Source organism: Lolium perenne, chromosome 2, assembly GCF_019359855.2.
Source record: "Lolium perenne isolate Kyuss_39 chromosome 2, Kyuss_2.0, whole genome shotgun sequence".
Lineage (NCBI taxonomy): Eukaryota > Viridiplantae > Streptophyta > Magnoliopsida > Poales > Poaceae > Lolium > Lolium perenne.
The window spans coordinates 11,736,785-11,752,942 of NC_067245.2; the positions used below are offsets into that span (position 1 = coordinate 11,736,785).

At 46.5% G+C, this 16,158-nt stretch overlaps 1 long non-coding RNA gene across 2 annotated transcripts; it reads right to left on the bottom strand.

The window, feature by feature from the left end:
• Nucleotides 1–913: 913 nt before the first annotated feature.
• Nucleotides 914–3,569, bottom strand: LOC139835956 (uncharacterized). Of its 2 annotated transcripts, XR_011751363.1 has the most exons (4): nt 3,454–3,569; nt 3,081–3,364; nt 2,353–2,438; nt 914–1,088 (listed from the first exon to the last, which is right to left on the bottom strand). It is a non-coding gene; the product is annotated as an uncharacterized lncRNA (long non-coding RNA). The 2 variants fall into 2 exon arrangements; XR_011751362.1 differs by lacking the exon at nt 914–1,088 and having other exon boundaries at nt 2,059–2,438.
• Nucleotides 3,570–16,158: the final 12,589 nt, after the last annotated feature.

The window sequence follows — 16,158 nt, forward strand, 5'->3', positions numbered from 1 at the left end:
TATGAAATATTTGAAATAGTCTTATTTGTTAGATAGGTTTGGTGTTAAGGTTTTGTTAAGAGAAAAGAAAAGAGGAGAGTTTATTAGATATACCATATGAGAAGAAAACAAAATATCTAGACTTTATAAAATAATTTAATTTAGTGAAAACATGGATGATATGATGCATATGCTATGATGAACTTGGAACGACACGGAAAAACAAGCAACGGAGAAAAACAATTCTATGGGGTTTTTCCGGGTCGTTACAAACGACACCACTAACAAGGAACCTCGCCCCGAGGTTCCACCTCAAGGTACGGGGAAGAGAGGTGAACTATCGGATCTTCAGGCGCGTGACGATCTCCTCGACACCACTAACAAGAGTTCTTGCTCCACGTAGATCGGCGACACCACTAACAAGAAGTCGTTGTTCCGTTGTTGATGATGCGCTTCCGTCTGGGTCCTCCAAAGATCGAACCTAATAGGATAAAGGCATAGATCGTCCAACCCACGTCGAAACCTAAGACTCGGAAAAACTCGGATAAGAGAGAAGACTCAAAACTCGCAAAGGTAAGAGGAGAAAGAATAAAGATAAGGAGAAAAATAGAGCTAATCAGATCTATCCAACGAATTTTAGAAAACAGGTTTGACACGCTAAACTGAACGACCATTGGCAAGGCTATCCTACAGGCTGGACTAGTGGGGTACCGTCAACCTGAGCTCTGATACCAACTTGTGACGCCCCGGAACCGGTACCATGAGGATTCCAGCGATCCCGCCGAAATCCGCACGATATCGATCCAGAGACGCCCTCCGACACGACGTGCGCGACGAATCACACACGTGATGCCAGAGGAATTAACACGAGCGGTAACATTACAACAGGATTACTATAGAGCCCACAAGATACATATATACAACAACGACTCCAACGAGTCAAGATACAAATATACAATACAAAGATCCAAATCATACAGAAGATCGTATACGTCCGAGTACGGACAAGATACAAATTGGACTAAGAGTCCTGAAGATAACCAGTGGCGTCCATAACCCTGCCCAGGCCAAGCCGGAAGGGTAACCTTGCTAACGTCGTCATCTCGTACCTGTCAAAGTCGGGCCATCGGTTGCCGACAAAAGGGGGAGGAGACAAAAAGAAAGGAAGGCGAGGGTAAGTACCATTGGCACGTACTTGCGAGACAAGACCAGCTATGCTCGCTGGTGGGCGGTATAAACTTCACCCGGCTATATGTGGAGTTTAGCGGCAGCAAAGCTACTATCCAATAGAGACTCGCTACAACATCCGTCTACTCAGAGAAGATAAGAGAGCGCACAAGGTAACAGATAAATACTACACAAACATAACCCAGCCGATTACACATATCCCCTCCAACAATTGCGAAGAGGCAATGTAAAAGGCACTCAACGGTGGACAAGTTTTATTAGGTATCGGTTGTAGTAATGCTATATTACTAATCAAGTTATTAGCAGATTATTATCAACAACATAAAGGTGTAAGTTGTTCTATGATCAAGCCATACAATTCCAAGTCGTCCATAACCGCGGACACGGCTTATCGATAAGATGTACACCCTGCAGGGGTTGCCCAAATGTAACCATACGCATGCTCGAACCCACTTGCTACAGGTGGAGTCTCACATCAAGACCGTTCCCAATGCAAGAGAAAGTTTAAGGGGAGCCACCCCGCTAAGCTACCCGTGACGAAGTTCGGCCGTACTCCGATACGGACCCAGAGGTTTGTGTCAACGGCTAAGCTAAGTGTGAACAACCTGCTGTCGCTAATCGTTCCACGATATGAGTACAGAACAGAATATAAACACCCGAAGGCAACAGAAGTAAATCGTGCATCGTGCATATGAGCAAATAAAACCAAGGTTGTGGCTCCCAATAAACAGACTCGAGGAAAGGTAGTGGGTGATGGGGGTCCCACTCCCCCACGTACGGGTAGAGCGCTCAATCTCGGAACAGATAACAAGAACTCGGGTCCTAGGGGACATTAGCAAGTCAAAGTTCCGATGCTTTCGCAAAGGGGCTCACAGATGACACTGATTACAATTTTAGTTGTTAACAATAAAGTAAAGCATGTGTATCTCCAACAACTGATATAGCATGTGATAACCTCCCAACAACCCAACATATCCCGATAACAGATCGAGATAAACAACAGAGCCTAAACACGCCTACGACTCGCAAGGCTCAAACATCAAGCAACGGCTATGGTTGAGGAATGATACATATAGGATTATTATGGTAAACAAGTGGAATAGGACACGTGACTCGATAAAGAATCGCAACATAGGGATAGCAATGCGAGAGAGAGAGTAAAATAGGTGAAGAGAGGGGGCTCGCCTGTGAAAAGCTGCAGAAGAACTTGTCGGAGAACTCGTCGTATCTCACATCACCACTTCGCGATCCTATCCGAGAAGAAGCAAATGCTGGAACACACAACGCATGCAAGTCTTACTACTACGGATAAAAAGTCGGCATGCTCAAGATGATATGCATGACATGGCAGATATGATGCGATGCACTTATCCAATTTAATCGGAGTCGGAACCCCGGACAAGCAAATTAGGTTGGAGTTGCATTTCTACCGGCAAATTTAAGTGTTGATTAGCACGGCATAACATGGCAGGGGTGCGCTACTTCAACATTAAACGGAGCGGGGAAAACCATAGTCGGTATCCGAAATACTCCGCATATATGTTAGGTGAACATGCATAACTATCACGTCTCGACACGATGCAAAATGCAAACAGATGTATGGATGGCATATTCATGTTCAGCACATTTTTCTGATTAATTTTCATATATAAAACATTTTTATTGAAGTTACCAATTAAAAGTTATTAATTATTAAGTTTTATTATTAATTAAAATAGAAAACAGATTTATTTAGTTGGGGTAAGGACCCGAAAACAATTTCTATACGGGGAAGGACCCCGGGTTTATTTTATAAAGATTCAGGGGGTTATCATGTAAACGCGCACATCCAGGGACCACGGGTTGATGCTGAAAAGATGCAGGGACCAAAGCGTAAAAGGTGTAGATCTGGATCTGGGGAAAAGATTTCTCACCGGGGGCTGAGCTAGCCGGAGAGGCTGACGGATGGGGCCTGTGAGACGACGTGGCGGCCACGCTGGCGCACCAAGCGTGCACGCGCAAGAGATGTTCGACGCGGGGACGATGCCGCTCGCGTTCCAGACAAAGGCGATCACCGCGGGGCGGCGTCGACGCGCGCGGGTGCCTCGATGGGTTCCAGGTAGCGAGGAGGAGGCTACGGGTGCGCCTCGGTAGCGCGGACCCGATGGGGGCGACGCCGCCGGCTGGAGGTCGCCGGAGAGGTGCCGGCGGCGAGGATCTGCGGAGGAAGCACCGGCATCAACATGAGGAAGAAGAAGGAGGAAGCAAGGGGAAGAACGGAGGTGTCCAGGGGGTCGAGGAGATTACCCAGAGCACGGTGGTGTGGTCGAGGTCGCCGGAGGTTGACCACGGCGGTCGGATTCGTCCACGAACTGCGGCGGCCGGAGCGAGGGATTCGACGATTTGTGCTCGATTTGAGCGGCCTGGTGTCGATTACTTGCAGCAGGAGGTAGAGGAGGACGAGACGCACTCGTCGGTGCCCTTGGAACGGCTAGGGGTGGACGGTGTCGCCGACGATAGGAAGCAAAGGCGGCGGCGTTCTCGGTGATGGAAGAGAAAAGAGGAACCGAGATGGCGGCGCGTGAGGGAGGGAGATAGGAGCATCTAGGGTTCCAGGAGCCTCCAGGAGGGGATAAGAAGGGAAGGGAGAGCAGGTGAGGCGTGGGGCGCTCGGTGGAGGACCACGGGACACGCTGCTCGCGTGCTCTCTGGGGAAGACGACAACGACGCGGTGGCGTACCGGTTCGCTGCAGGCCGGGCAAGGGAGAAGGAGATGGGCTGCCAGGTGGGCTGCTGCGGTGGAGGAAGGTGGGCCGGATAGATCCGGTGGAAGGAAAAGAAGAAGGCCAGGGAAGGGGAGAGGCGGCCCAGGGTTAGATGTTAGGGTTTTGCTTTTAAAATTTATTTTCCTTTTCTCTCTTGTTCAAAACAGATTTGAAACCTCTTTTAAAACCAAACCAAACCAAAACAAAACCAGATTTACTTTGTATATGAAATATTTGAAATAGTCTTATTTGTTAGATAGGTTTGGTGTTAAGGTTTTGTTAAGAGAAAAGAAAAGAGGAGAGTTTATTAGATATACCATATGAGAAGAAAACAAAATATCTAGACTTTATAAAATAATTTAATTTAGTGAAAACATGGATGATATGATGCATATGCTATGATGAACTTGGAACGACACGGAAAAACAAGCAACGGAGAAAAACAATTCTATGGGGTTTTTCCGGGTCGTTACAAGTGAACACATAACCTGTGAGGGATCTTCTCTTATCCAAATCGGCAGCAAAATCTGAATCCACATATCCTACGAGTCCCTCACCGGTCTTGCCAAACTTTAAGCAAGCTTTGGATGTGCCACGAAGGTACCTGAAAATCCACTGAACAACTTTCCAATGTTCTTTACCAGGATCAACAAGGTATCGACTGACCAAACTCATAGCATATGATAAATCAGGACGAGAACAAACCATGGCATACATCAAGGAACCAACAGCACTAGAATATGGAACTCGAGACATGTACTCAATATCTTCATCAGTACTAGGACATTGCAATTATGATAATTTGAAGTGAGAAGCAATTGGTGTACTAACATACTTTGCATCATGCATATTAAAACGATGAAGAACTTTCTGAATGTAATTTTGCTGACTAAGAAATAACACACTAGATTTTCTGTCTCTTGTAATTTCCATACCTAGTATTTTCTTAGCAGCACCAAGATCCTTCATCTCAAACTCACTACTTAACTGTGACTTTAAACTAGTGATCTCTTTCTTGCTCTTGGCAGCAATCAACATATCATCAACATATAATAGCAAGTATATTGGCGATCCATTAACAAACTTGATATAAACACAACTATCATACTTAGATCTCTTAAACTCAAGTGCAAGCATAAATGAATCAAACCTTTTATACCATTGTCTTGGAGACTGTTTCAGACCATAAATGGACCTCTTCAACTTGCAAACAAGATCCTCCTTACCAGGCACAACAAAACCTTCAGGTTGGTCCATGTATATCTCCTCCTCAAGCTCAACATGCAGAAAAGCAGTCTTTACATCTAGCTGCTCAAGCTCAAGATCACGCATAGCCACAATACCAAAGAATGCACGAATGGAACTATGCTTCACAACCGGAGAGAATACATCATTATAATCAATACCTGGAATTTGGCTGAAACCTTTTGCTACTAACCTTGCCTTAAACCTCGGAGGCTCATTAGGAGACAAACCTTCCTTTCTTTTAAATATCCACTTACAGCGGACAACCTTCTTTTGTTTAGGAAAGGGCACAACATCCCATGTGCCATTCTTGTCAAGTGACTGCATCTCCTCTTGCATAGCAGAAATCCACTTCACGCGGTCAACGGATGCAACGGCCTCAGTATATGTAGCAGGTTCAGTATCCTGCTCCACCTGTTCAGCACAACTCAAAGCATGGTGAACAAGATTACACTCTTCAATTAAACGAGGACGTGGACCTTTGTTACACCTCGGTCTATCAGCATCAATTGAACTATTTGTTTGCTTCAAAACATGTGGTGAGTGCTGAACAACAGTATTATCATTTTCAGCAACTTCATTTTCTTTCTCTTCCACGTGCTCCACCTGCACGCTGATCCTCTATTGCTCATCATCAGAACTATCAGAAAAATCAACAACATCAGTAACATATGTAGATGAACTCTTATAAAACATGACAACCTCATTAAAGACTACATTCCTGCTATGCAAAACTTTCTTAGTTTCAGGATTCCATAACTTGTATGCCTTAACTCCTGAGCCATAACCAAGAAACACACACTTAACAGCCATAGGATCTAGCTTTCCATTATCAACATGAGCATAGGCAGTGCAACCGAAAACTCTCAACTGTGAATAATCAGCAGGTGAACCAGACCATACCTCAATAGGAGTTTTCTTATCAAGTGGAATACAAGGTGACCTGTTTATCAAGTAACAAGCGGTGGAGGCTGCTTCAGCCCAGAAACGTCTATGCATACCAGCATTGGACAACATGCAGCGAGCCTTGGAGATGATGGTTATGTTCATCCTCTCTGCCACACCATTCTGCTGAGGAGTATATGGGATGGTGTGGTGCCTGACAATGCCTTCGTCGCTCCAATAATAATTGAAAACAGTAGAACAAAACTCCATGCCATTGTCAGTACGAAGCAATTTTACTTTCTTTTCTGTTTGCTTCTCTACCATAACTTTCCACTTTCTAAAAGCATCAAACACATTAGATTTATGTTTCAGAAAGAAAGGCCACACTTTTCTGGAGTAATCATCTATGATAGTAAGCATGTAATTTGTACCACCAAGAGAAGTCTTGCGGGAAGGTCCCCACACATCAGCATGCACATAATCTAGTATCCCTTTAGTGGTATTAACGGAAGCATTGAATTTAACTCTTTTATGCTTACCAAGAATGCAGTGCTCACAGAACTCAAACTTACTCAAATTGCAGCCATCTAGCAGGTCTCTGCTGTGCAATTCTGCCATGCCATGTTCACTCATATGTCCAAGACGCATATGCCACATATTAGTTTTTCCAGGTTCATCAGGAATAACAGCAGCAGCAATACCAGACAAAGTGCTACCTCTAAGAACATATAACTTTGCAGAATTCATATCACCAATCATATGAACGAGAGAACCTTTTGATACCTTCAGAACTCCGCGAGAACCGGAGTGTTTGTACCCGTCAACATCAAGGGTACTGAGAGAGATCAGATTTTTTGCCATGCCAGGTATGTGTCTCACATCTGTCAGAGTGCGTGTCATGCCATCATGCATCTTGATCTGAACGGAACCAATGCCCACGATCTCACGTGGGTTGTTATCTCCCATACGCACAACATCTCCACTCTGCGCAAACTCATAAGAACTGAACCAGTCTTTGTTACAGCAAATATGAAACGAACATGCAGAATCAAGGATCCACTCATCATTACCAGAAACACAACCAGCAAACACAACTAGGCAATCACCATCAGAATTATCACTGGAAACAACAGCAACCTTACCATCACCCTCGGATTTGTTTTTCGGTTGGTAAGTACCGTTTCTTTTCTCTTTCTTCTGCAACTTCCAGCAATCATCAATATTGTGGCTAGTTTTCTTACAATATTTGCAGAACTTACCATCTCGTCCCTTGGACTTTGAGCGACCTCTGTCGGTCTTGCTCTTATCTCTATTGTAGTTGTTATTTCTGTTCTCGGTCCTGCCTCAGACCTGTAGTGCTTCTGCCTTAGATGACAAACCCTCTGCCTGCACCATAGATTTCATATTTTCCCTCTGCTGGAGGGCCTCATAAACTTCGGCAAGGGTTAGTTCATCACGACTGTATAGCAAGGTGTCTCGAAAATTCGCAAAGGAATTAGGCAACGAGACTAACAGTATAAGAGCGAGATCCTCATCATCATACTTTACCTCCATGGACAGTAAATCAGAAACGATCTCTTTAAAGATCGATAGGTGATTCATCATTGACGCACCTTCTTGCAGCTTGTGCGAAAACAACTTCATCTTCACGTGCATCTTACTGGTTAGATCTTTGGACATGCAGATCGATTCCAGTTTCAACCACAGTGCCGCTGCGGATTTCTCAGCCAGCACTTCCTGCAAGATATTGTTGGATAGATGAAGTTGAATTAATGAAAAAGCCTTACAGTCTTTCTTCTTTTCATCGTCGGTCCAGGTCTTGGCATCTTTCTTGCCAAAACCATCAAGAGCTTCATCCAGATCAGAAGATTGGGTAAGTATCGCCCTCATCTTCACTTGCCATAGAAAAAATCTCGTGGTATAATCCAGCTGCGGTAGATCGAACTTCAAGGAAGACATGTCGCAAAACCCTAGATTGAAACACGGGCTCTGATACCACTTGTTATAAAAGCGACAAGCAAATAACGAAGAACGAAACAAGAACACACGCAGGGGACACAAGATTTAACGTGGAAAACCCCTTCCAACACGTATGGGAAAACCACGGCGCCAAACAACAAAACTTTACTATATCGGGAGGTGTTTACAAACGCCGTGGGTTATCTTATAATCTGATAAACCCTAGCCGGCGGCTTACAAGATGTATATATAGGCGGTGCCAACGATCCGTACCGTACCGCGGGGGCCTGCCGCCCCCCGCACCCCCCCGCAGGCGTCCCTGTAGGGCATGACGTATGGGCTAACTTCTGACTACGCTTCGGCCCAAGCCTCCCACGACGGACCTTGCTCCACTCGTCAGAAGTTAGCCTCCCTTTACTATATGAATTTGGATCACAATACAACACCAACTCCACCCCAGGTAGTTCATTGAACTTAGTTGTTTTCCATAACTCACTAACAAAATCATTTCATAGCATAGCTGAGCAACAACTAAATTTAATGGCGTACAAAGTAAGTCAAGTAGGGGTAGATAGACTACTGGGATTGCATAGCAAGCATAAAACCCTACACATGTATACTACAAAAATCTCTATTGTGCATAGATAAGAACTGGGACTTTCGGTGTGTGTCACTTGCCTGAATAAGGTGGAGAGTTGGCACAATCTTCACAAGCACAACCGTTGCAGTCGGCACAATCACAATCTACAAACAGATAACATTGCACCATAAGCATGGTGCCATACATTGACATGCACAAACAGAAAACATGTGATGCATATGAGATTTGCACAAGTGCACTCCATTTATTATTCTCTGGTTGTCACTATATGCATGATGCCATGGTCAAGTTTTACGGTTGGTTGAATTATTGCGGACCGTCTATGTCGCACTAGCGAATGATAACTACCATTAATTGTAAAAGGCGGTTTGGTACAGTAGGAAAATTATGGTTTTGGTACTATTGGACATAGGGTAACATTTTGAAGCATATGCAAAAAAATCACCCGAAAAGTGTATGTAGATCTCATTTTATGGACACGTACTCCGATTAGGCATTTAAATATGAATGATTTTCAAATTTCTGTAAGTACACATTTGATAGCTCCAAAATGTTCCTTATATTTTTAGGATTCCAATGATGTATGATTTGTAATTTTTGGAAAAGCGGATCTCTGGATATGATTTTTACGAGATGCGGCCTATCGAAAACTGAATTAAACGAAACTAGGGTTGTCACTGACTGGACATGTGGCTCTTTCTCATTGGTGGATACCCCTTCGTCGCGGATCAATTCTATTAGCCGTTGGATCTACTAAACACGGACGGCTGAGATCTATTGGCTGGAATTGGCACGAAGAAAAAGGAAAATAAGGGATACACAGGTAGCGCTGACTGGGCGCGCAGAGGTGGCGGTGACGTGGCAGACGACGTGGCTGTGGCGAAGAAGCTGGCCGGCGGCGTGGCCTGGACGCGGCGACGACGATGTTTTCCGGCGGCCTCGGCTGCAGCGAAGTGGTGGACGGGGTGCAGCACGTCACGGCTGACTCCGTGGCGTCGGCGGCGTGGCTTGGCTCAGCCTGAGAAGGCGGTGGGCGGCGGATGGAGGTGGCGGCGGTGCGGCGACTCCGGCGACCAATTCCGGCAGCCTGGGGGCGCAATTAAACGGAAGGCTCGAAGAGCCCGACTTTGAATTAACAAAGCCATCAACCGGCAAGGATTACAACGATTACAACCGAACCAACAACAAAGCAAAGGAAAACTGGGGTTGCCAGCTAGAGATACAAGCACATGTGGTGCAAAGCTATAGCCTAACCAAGAAAAGATCAGGCAGAGCGGAGCAAGGCTCCAAACTACAGGATCCACAAACACGCCCAAGACTACAACTAAGCACCGACAGCTCCGCCTGAGAAACAAGCAACGAGCCGCCACTCCATGAAGCTGCCCCAAAACTGAGGTACCACACTAAGCCGCCAGACAGAGGACCATCGACACCCGGGGGGACTAGCTAACTGCGCTAGTGAACAAACGAGCCTCCAGAGTTCACAGGGGGAAACTTCACGACAACGCCTTCAGGAAGGGAAACGGCGCTCGAGAGCGTCGCCGTTATCGGCACAGGGGAGCTGTGCAAAGCTTTCGCGGAAGCTTCAACACCCACCCCACGGAAGACCTAAGTCAATGCACCTGCCATCAAGACAGTCACCAGCTATTGAGAACCACCGGTGCCCCCCGTGCCACGACGCAAACTCCGACAGCCACCCTAGGCTCGAGAGCGGCCGCGCAAAGCCGGAGGCACACCGTTTATATGAAGCTGGTCACAACGAGACACAGGGAATTGACGAGTAGAGATTCCGAGGAGGACCTCGGGGAACCCGCAAGTCAGCAGAGCAGCAGATAGTGCACCGGGGCGACAACTAGCAGCAAGAAGTGCATCATGGCCACGCCTCCAAGGAGGTGAACGGCATCCATAGACGTCGTCATCACCGGCAGTGGCCGAAGCCTTGCGGTGCTTTCGCGGACACACCATCGAGCCAACTAGCGTCCCTGCAGGCCAAACCCAGGGTAACCAAAACAGTCCTACAAGAGCAGCTCCGTGACGCGCCGCCCCCGCGGTCGTCACCACTGGTCATAGGGAAACAAGCAAGCGGCAGCAACAAGTCGCCACCAAGCCAGTGAAGCGCTGCCCTACCATCCCAGAGCTCAAGATCTCTCAGGCCGGAGCCAAACCCGAGAGAGGCCATGGTGTCCCTGCCCCTACCGAGACCACCAGACGCTTGTACCGGACCAAGGTGCCAAGGACCAGCCCGGGCCGCGTCACCGGAGCTGCCGTGCGCCGGCCTCGACCAGAACAAGCAGGGGAACTGGCCTGCACCCTAGCAGGATCCAGCTCGAGATGCATCTGGGCAGTTCAGGGCCGAGACAGCCCAGATGCGGCCCAAACCTAGGCCCACATGCCCAGATCTGGGCCCGCCGTCGCCCCCATGGCCACGGCCGCACCAGCTTCGGGACGCGCCGGCCACCGGCGACCAAGGTCACCGTGCCGAGCCGCCACTCCTCCAGGCTCCGACGGCGCCTCCCTCGCCGGCCGGAGGAAGCGCACCGATGCCGGGAAGGGCCGCCCCACGAGACCCTTGCCAAGCGTGGGAAGGGGACAGCCACCGCCGCCGGCACCACGCGGGCTTTGCCCGGCGGCTCTCGCCGGCGGCGGCAGCGAGGAGAGGTGGTGAGGACGGCCTGAGGGGGAGGGGAGGAGAGAGTCGCCCCTGTCGCCGCGGGGGCGACGCGGAGCGATACGGTAGGACTGGTTTTGATTTGTCCTCTCCCGCTTGGTGTTTCACATCCCCTGGGGGCGCAATAGAGAGGGAGAAGAAGGGGAATTGAGAGAGGGGCGCGGGGGCGGCCTCGGACTGGAGAGGAGAACGTGGGGGAGATGGTGGCCTGGGGCGGTTCTGCGGGGTGCGTGCGTGCTTGGGAGGAGCGTCGTGCGGGAGGAAGGAGACGCCGTGGGGCGAGGGCGTGGCGTGCGCGGCGTCCTGGAGGCGCGCGACGTAGTGCGGCCTAGCCTCGCCGTCCAGTTGGCCCGACCGGGTCGGCACAGATTGGGTCGGCCCATTTTTTTCTATTTCTCTCTTTCTCCTTATTTGCAAAGCCTTTTGGTGTACCAAAAATAATCGGAAAATATGAATAATATATCGATGGAAACCTTGTGAAAAGGGCTTCAATATGGAACCACTTTTAAAATGAAATAAAATATTTATAAAACAAAAACCTGGCATATGCCTAAGTGGCTAATAGTGCTAATTTGGGGTTCGGGGTTTTGAAATGAATTTAACATTGGGTTTTCCCTATGAATGCAATGTTGACATGATGCAATGCATGAAGTTTGAAATTTTAAAATTGGGATGTTACAGGGTCCCATGAGCCAGCAGCCCCATCAATCTTAACAAGGCGCCAGGGGATCCAAATAAAAGTCAATTTGCTAGAAATCAAGGGCCAAAAATAATCCTAGAAATAAAACATATATTGAACAGAGAGGGTGACATATGGGCCCCATTCTGCAGGAGCAGCCTCAATGTTTTAAAGGAGGAAGTGGATCAAAATAAAAAAGGCAAATAGCCAGGGGCCAAAAATAAATCGAACAAAGGAAAGGTTTATTTTTCATAGAGGCTGACATGTGGGACTTATGAGCCAGCAGCGTCCTCGACGTTTCAAAGGCGGCAGGGGATCGAAAGAAAAAGTCCAATAGCTAGAAATTAAGGGTCAAAATAACTCCAAGAAAGGAAAGGCATATTGTTCATAGAGGCTGACATCTAGGACCCTTGAGCCAGCAACATCCTCAACGTTTCAAAGGTGGCATGAGATCGAAAGAAAAAGGCAAGTGACCAAATATCAGGAGCCAAAAATAATCCAAGAAACGAAAATTTATTGTACATACAGGATGACATGCAGGACCCATGAGCCAGCAGCTCCCTCAATGTTTCAGAGGCGACATGAGATCGAAATAAAAAGGCAAGTGACCAAATATTAGGAGCCGAAAAATCCAAGAAAAGAAAATTTTATTGTACATAGTGGATGGCATATGAGTCCCATTTTTCAGCAGCAGTCTCAACGTTTCAAAGGCGTCATGGGATCAAAATAAAAAGGCAAGTGACCAAATATCAGGAGACAAAAATAATCCAAGAAAACAATCTTTTATTGTACATAGAGGATGACATATGGGTCCCATTTTGCAGCAGCGGTCTCAACGTTTCAAAGGAAGCATGTGATAAAAAGAAAAGGCAAGTGATCAAATATCAGGTGCAAAAAATAACTCCAAGAAAGGAAAGGTTTATTGTTCATAGAGGATGACATGCGGGTCCCATTTTACAGCAGTCTCAACGTTTCCAAGGCGACACGGGATCAAAAGAAAAAGGCAAGTGACCAAATATCAGGTGCCAAAAATAACTCCAAGAAAAGTAACTTGATTGTACATAGAGGATGATATACGGGTCCCATTTTGTAGCAAAGGTCACAATGTTTCCAAGGCGACACGTAACCAAAAGAAAAAGTAAGTAGCCAAAAATCAGGGGGTCAAAAAAATCCAAGAAAAGAAATATTTATCGTTCAGAGAGGACGATATGTGGGACCCATGAGCCTGCATCGTAAATGGCTCAATCAGGGAATGTGAAAGAGATGGCGCGATCGAGAAAAAAACATCGCTAGATACGCTGCCATATGGGCCCTACATTCTGGGCGATGCAGATTTGCGTTGACTTGGCGGGCACACCCGAGAATTCATCATGCACCACGTCCCGGGACACCCTACGCGATGTTTTCCACATTTACGTCGGGCTAGATGGCCTCAAAAATGAGAAAACGAAAGTTTTGACATGGAACACAAAGAGAGCAAAAACCGTCACGTATGGTGCACCAGCAACCACGACGCGACTTTCAATCCGTTGGCCATGGCTATTTTTCTTGTAGTGTGAGAAGAAGAGGACTTGTTACTATTGTGATGAAGAGAACGACTTCGCTGACAAGTGCCCATATGAGAAAAGAGAAGACAAGACAAAGTATGAACGGGGTGCCAAGCCAAGATTGAAGCCAAACCCCATCAACGAAAGGTACAAGAGGAACAAGAGAAGAGAAGGAAGAGCTCTTGTTGGTGCCAAGTATACCTTCGATGAAGGAAGTGACAATGAGGAGAAGGTTGTGGGTGTGGCCGTTTTGGCTCTTGCCGTACCCGGGTCACACTTCGCCTATGACTACACCAAGGACTACTCTGTCATTCCTATCAACACCAGCATATGTCTCATGGCAAGATGAGCTACGGAGGACAATCTTGACTTCTCCATCATTCTCAAGAACTTCGAAATTTTCCTCATGGTAAGAAGTTCGAAGGTTAATGCTCATCCCTCTCTCTCCAGCATCTTGACTGATAATGATGTTGTTGAAGAAGAAGAGGATATTATAACCGGCATGTTTAAAGTAAGTGCACTCTTCGTGGTGATGCTCTTGCTAAGTTTTACTACTTGATGGAGACCATCACTTCACGTGATGAGACATTGAGAAATTGAAAACTCATATTGAATATGAGAAGTGGAGATTCAATCTCCTAAAGCAAGAGCTAAGCGATGAGAAGAACACCACATTTCTTCTTAACAAAAATTGAAACCTTTGAAGTTGATAAGGTTAACGACATGGATACTCTTGATAGGGATCTTTTATTGTCTCAAGAGCTTCATGCATCAAAGGAGGAACATGAAGTTTCTCATGCTTCCCTCACAAAGGATCCTGAACATCTAGATCTTGCTAACAGGCTAGTGAAGGGTGAGCTCATGCGACTTAGGGAGAACCATGACCTACTTCAAGACACTTATGAAGAGGCTCTTGACACAATAAAGTATCCCATTATTGTTGAAAATATTTCTTGTGCTTATAACTCTATCATTGATCAAGAACTTCTCATTGAGGAGAATAATAAGTGGAAATAACAACTTGAGAAGGAGAGTCTCACTCCCCCTATCAAGGTTAAGACTCTTGATGATGTTCTTGCTCATCAAAGGGTGAGAGATCACAAGCAAGGCATCGGGTACAACCCAAGGAATGACAAAAATGGCGCCACTCCACCTAAAAAGATGAACTTTGTGTGTGAAGGGCACAAGGTGGATGGCAATGCTAAAAAGGCCATTGTGAATGGGGGGCCACAAGGGGAAACCCCAATCGCAAGTTTGCGGGGAAGAACAACCCATATTATGTGCTATAAAAGGGCACACAAGGGGATGTATATGCTAAATATGTTGGTCCCCGAAATGGCTATGCTTATAGGTGGTACTCAATTTGGGTACCAAAAGATCTTGTTGTAATACTATGGAACCATTACTCAATGGGTTCCTAAACAAAAGGTTTGATTTGTGTAGGGCTATGCCTCCGGTGGTCCCAAGTGGGTGTTTGATAGTTGATGCACCAATCATATGACCGGAGGAAAGCGGGCACTTGATGAGTCCATTATTGCTATCAACTCAACGTCAAGCATGAACTTTGGTTACAATTCTAAAGGAATGGTACTTGGGTAGAGCAAGGTGGTGATCACGAAAGACTTGTCTCTCGAGAATTTCATGCTTGTCGAATCCCTTGGATACAACTTGCTCTCTATTTATCATCTCGCTAATGTCGTCTATGATTACTATTTTTCTCAACATTTTGTGGAAGTCTTTAGGAGTGATAATCTCAAATTGGTCCTTGTTGGATATGTTGAAGACAGCCTTTACGTGGTTGATCTCTCAAAAGAGAGTACTTCTCTTCCTACATGTCTAATGGCCACAGTTGACAAGGGATGGCTTTGGCATCGCCGCCTCGGCCATGTCAACATGAGAAATGTTAAACAACTCCTAAAGGGTGAACATGTTGTTGGACTAACGGGTGTTACTTTTGAGAAGGGTCATGTTTGTTGTGCTTGTGTTGCCGGGAAGCAACAAGTTAAAAGGCATCCCTTCAATAACGTCATCACTACCTCTCGTCCCTTGGAGCTCCTTCATTTGGATCTCTTTGGGCCATCACGCTATGAGTCCCTTGGAGGAAGCAAATATGGGCTCATCATTGTTGATGATTATTCAAGGCATACATGGGTGTTCCTCCTCAAGACTAAGGATAAAACCCACAAGTTCTTCATTGACTTGGCTAAGGGAGCACAACGCACCTATGAAGCGGAGATCAAGACCATCCGAACTGACAACGCTTCCGAGTTCAAGAAATACACCATGGACGAGTTCTTTCAAGATGAAGGGATCAAGCATGAGTTCTCCACACCCTATACTCCTCAAAAAATGGTGTTGTTGAAAGGAAGAATCGGACTCTCATTGAGATGGCAAGAACCATGATGGATGAATTCAAGTCTCCTTATCATTTTGGGGGAGAAGCCATCTCTACCGCGGTTCACTATGCGAACTGGCTCTTTCCCCGTCTGTTGCATAACAAGACGCCGTGTGAGCTCATCACGGGGAACAAAGCCAACGTCATGTACTTTCGTGTCTTTGGATGCAAGTGCATGATCAAGAACAATAAGGAGCGACTCACTAAATTCGAATGTAGATCTATTGAGGGCATTTTTGTTGGTTCTTCGGACGACTCCCACGCCTAT